This window comes from Dipteris shenzhenensis, chromosome 8, assembly GCF_047967505.1.
Source record: "Dipteris shenzhenensis isolate YYH24624 ecotype China chromosome 8, Dip_SZ_1.0, whole genome shotgun sequence".
Taxonomy (NCBI): domain Eukaryota; kingdom Viridiplantae; phylum Streptophyta; class Polypodiopsida; order Gleicheniales; family Dipteridaceae; genus Dipteris; species Dipteris shenzhenensis.
In genome coordinates, this window is record NC_141603.1 from 59070604 (window position 1) to 59075505 (window position 4902).

The 4902-nt window shown below is 40.6% G+C and overlaps 1 pseudogene; it reads right to left on the reverse strand.

Annotated features, from left to right (window-relative positions):
• Positions 1–1077: 1077 nt before the first annotated feature.
• On the reverse strand, positions 1078–2220 carry LOC147899753 (uncharacterized; annotated as a pseudogene).
• Between the last annotated feature and the right edge of the window lie 2682 nt (positions 2221–4902).

The following is a 4902-nucleotide window of genomic DNA, read 5'->3' on the forward strand; positions in this document are numbered from 1 at the left end:
TGGCAAGTGGCGAGGACACGGATGTGTCGAATTAGATGGTTCCTGGCCTTGAGCTGGAGTTAGCGGATTTACAGGGAGACTCTTGATTTTCATATCATGCGTCTCGACCGCGCGGATGTTATCTTAGCAGTTTCTTGGTTTTATGATAAACAAGACTCATTGTATATAGACTATGTACATCACTCCTTGGTGTTTGTTAAAGACAATTATTTGCATGTAGCGGTGTCACTTTGTAAAAATGTTTCTGTAAATAATGGATTTGCTATTCCTGTTGTTTCCGCTCTTGAAATATTTAAAGATATTAAAACTCTTGATGTTGATTTATATCGTTGTCTTCTGTCTATTTTAGATGATTCTATTGTTTTTGGCACTATGGTTACTGAATTCCGGCAGAGTGTTTGCTTGTCTTCGATAGAATTACACGATTTGGATGAATCTGTGTTACTCCAAGAAATCATGACTGATTTCAAGGATGTTTTTCCTAATGACTTACCTTCGGGTTTGCCACCATTGAGGGGTGTGGACCACGCCATTGAAGTGGTTGTGACCTTATACCCAAAGAGTTGTGCAGGAAGTTGGATGACAAAGCCACTAAATGCATTTTTGTGGGGTACAGTCATGAGAGCAAAGGCTACAGATTGTATAACCCCAATTCAAAGAAGATTATAATCAGCCCGGGATGTTGTTTTTGATGAAAAATTAGAATTTCCCTTGGCTGGTTATGACATTTATTAGGCTGCAAATGATGTTTTTGAATCAGCAAGGAAAAACTCTAAAAACAATTCGAAAACCCTAAAATGCAGATGAAAACCCTAGAACAGAGAGATATGATATATATATTAACGTCTTCAAAAGGCCAAAATGACCTATGAGACCAAAAGTTTACAAATGTGGTGGATCTGATACAAAGTCTGTAAAAGCTGAAAGCTAAAAGAACTAAAAATCTAACTAAAAAACTGAACTGAAAAAGGTAGTAGGGGAGGTCCTAATGTGTAGTATCTAGGAGAGGAGAAGAGTAGTATCTGGGAGAGGAGAAGAGGATACATCCAAGAGCTCTCTAGACACCATATACATCAATTATCCAAAGATCGCTCTCATCGGCTGATGGCGGATAGCATCAATGTCCTCCATGGTGAGAACTCTGGCTGGACGACTCCCATGCCGTGCTGGTATGGTGTGGATCCTCTGTCGTAGTCTCCGATGGTGTCGAGATGGGCCCCTCATCCTAGGGCGGCGAGACCGTCCCAACTCCACCGATCGATCATCTAGTCGAGGTATATTGTGGAGCCTGCTGATCTGACTCTTCAATCTGTGGTGGCTGAAAGTAGTCTGTAATGTGCCTCTGGTGCTGTGTCTCCCTCTCTGAGCCCCTCCTCAAGAGATCCTCTCTGTGTCTACGCAACTCCAATAAGTAGAGTGTCCGAGACATCTCTGATCCTGGTATTTCATGACCCTAGAAAGCGGTCCGAAGCCCTCTCTGAATAGGCAATGAAAACGACCCCGTATCTCATAGTATACTGGGCAGTGACAAATGTAATGTAACTCTGTCTCTGGCTCTATATGGCACAACTGACAAATCCTGGCCTCAGCTGGTACACCTCTAAATCTGCCTGTCTCAATCTCTAGCTGGTGTGAGGATGTGCGTTTCTGACCAAGAGCACACCGTATCCCATGAGAGAGATGAGTATCCATATAGCTGGGTCTAATCACAAAGCCGTCCTCTGTAAGCTGGAGAAGATGCTCTCTATAGAAAGCCATCTTCGTACCAAGCTCATGTGCCGGCTGTATCCATGTCCTCTTGGTATCCAACTGAGTCAAGTCCTGCCTGATAAGCCGAGTAATGTCTGCCCGGGTGAAAGAGATGGAGGGTGCATCTAGGGAGTACTGAAAAGGAGGTAGTCTGTCCATACTAAAGCCATGCAGCTCAAACCAAGATGTCATCTGTGCATACCAGCATGATCTATCTCCCTGTGATGCCAACTGTCGTGAAGACTCTAGGGCTAAATGAGCATATATGTCTCTAGGGAGAGCCCAGGTGCGATGCATGAAAGAGACTGATCGAGTGAGTGCCTCCACCACCAATGGAGGGGCAGCGAGCTCTGCACGAATAATCTCATGTGGGATGGAGGCCTTGGCCCTAATCATCCGGAAAATCATAGAAACCAAGGGCCTCTCCATACATCGCCATCCATCAGTGCTACCAACTCTGCTATGATGAGAGAGAGAGATAACAGAATATGAAGGAAGACTATCTTTACTGTATAGATGGCTAGCAAAGAGTGGCAAAGCCACAGCCGGAGATGGGGCTGGAGTAGTATGAGGCAAGCTCTCAAGAGAGGGGAGGGATGATCTAATAATCACACACCAAAATGGAAAGGGAAGCCCCTCTTATATAGGGGCTGGAGGGGGGCTGGTCGGCCAGCCCTGCTGGTCGGGTTTTTCCAAGCAGTAGTGCATGAAGATTCTTGCATATTTCTATGCATATTTGTATATTAGATACACACACATTAATTGCACATATGAGATGCATATTAGATGCACATGCATCTAACATCAATATTGAAACATGTTAATGCATCTAAGGCTGCATGCTATCTATTGCCAATGCTTTATGCATATAAACCAAGCTCTTTATCGGAGAAATGGTCATGGTGGAGAACTATAAATCATACGCTAGTGAGCAGCACGTTGGCCCCTTCCGCAAGAGCTCTTTTGCAATTATTGGGCAGTGGCAAAAGCAACCTGATTGATGATATGTTGTTTGTCTTGGCAAGTGTGCAAAACCAATGCGCTTGAACAAAGTAGTAGATCTGATTCACAATTCAAGCAATCATCAAAATCTAGATAAGGTTCAAGTCTTAATACATTTTTAAGAAATAATTGACTTGGATGATGGTAATTTTGAGCCTATAACAAGCTTATATTTCACTTTAACTAGGGTTTCCTTTAAGGATAGCTCCTCTAAGTATTACCTTGATGATTGGGCCAACAACTTTACAAAGGTCACTAAGAAATTGAGAGCCAAAGGTGTAGACTTGGATAACAATTGATTCTTGATTATACAAGGTGAGGTTGATTTTGCCTCTAAAGATAGCTCCTCTAAGTATTACTCTGATGATTAGGCCAACTACTTGTCCAAGTTAGATGAATAAGCGTTGTGTTTTTTAGTATATGGAAACTTTGGAGATAGATAAAGAGTTTTTTTGTAGGTATCACAATGAATGAGTAGGTACTTTTTGAATATTATAGTCAATGAATATGTACTTTTTGAATATATATGCTTGGTCTTTAAAATTTAATATGTATTCAAATATACACTTCACTTATAATAAGCAAATTTATCTTTTGCTAAACATAATATGCATGTTAAGTTAACAAATATACAACTTACACATAATATGCAAACAAGATGCATTTTATGTTAACAAATATACATATATATGCATAATTGTTTATATACCCCACCCTTGTCACAAAGGCAGCAACCCAGCGAGCACTTGTCGCGCCTACATTTGAAAACAATGAAAGAGCTTTATATATCCCACCCTTGTCACAAAGGCAGTAGCCCAGCAAGCACTTGTCGTGCCTACATTTGAACATGCATCTCTGTGGATGCATACCGCCTGTTAGAGCTCATCTGGTGATGTATTGGACATGGATGGTGTCCTTTGAGATCATAGTGGGACTAGGCATCTTGTTTGCCATAGTGGGGTTTGTGGGAGATTCTGGAATGTCAGAATTGAGTTTGATGGTCCCTCTCTCTCTCTATCACACACACACACACACACATGCTTTTTTTTGTGTTAGAATTAACATATAAGACATAGTAGTCTGTAACTTGAAGCAACATATATAAGACAGGCATGGACCACACCTCACTACCTCCTATCCACAAAGATGCTATACTACAATGATCTAGCTATGCATCTATCTATGTATTTACCTATCCATCTACCACTTGTATCTAGTTTGGTATAATCTCTATGGAGCTAGCTAGAAACATGCAAAAGTCTATGCGTGGAGATGAGTATTTGAATGAGAAGTAAAGATGGGCAAAGTGAGCCATCTTATGCAAGGATCTTCCACATTTTACAATCAATTTTATTGTTATAAAATCCTTCACTAGCTCATTAGAAAATTAGTCATTCACCAACTTACATAGCCTACTGACATGATACAGACAACCTAGCCTTCATGTTTAATAGCGCTTTTTTGTGTCTCTATCCCACTACTACGTTGCATAGCTAGATACACACACTTTCATAATCAACATGGTGTAAAAGCATGCATCAGGTTCAAAAATTATAACACATGCTCTCTCTCTCTCTCTCTCTCTCTCTCTCTCTCTCTTGCGAGAAGAGGTGGGCTGGTTCCCATTTCATTAATGCTTGAAAAGTACAAAACGGCCTTAGGCCCACATACAAAGATCAACCTGGAGTAAAAACCATTGATTTGCTTCTCAAGGCTCTCCTCGTGTGCCTTGGTTATCTCTTCTTTAATTGCTTCTCTATGTCCCTGCCATTTGTTCTCCTCTATCACCATCCCTCCAATGTAGTCAAAAAACTCATCCACATACATGGCAATTAGTGTAGGAGATAACGGGCACCTTGCTTCACCATAAAATCTTATTTACTATTGTTTTATCGGAGTTCAAAACTAGCAATAGAATTACAGAGAATCATTTCATGATATCAAGTAGACCATTAGCCTTCCAAAATTTAGTAACATTATTAAGAGTAATGTACTTTAGTAACATATTCAAGTCATCACATTGCAAGTTTCTTATCCCTTGTTTTCTTTGTTGTGTCAAATGTTTTCTTTGTTGTGTCAAATGGCTCTTTATGAGCAAGATTGGATCATAGATTCATCTGCATCTTTTCATGTGACTCCTCATATATGGAG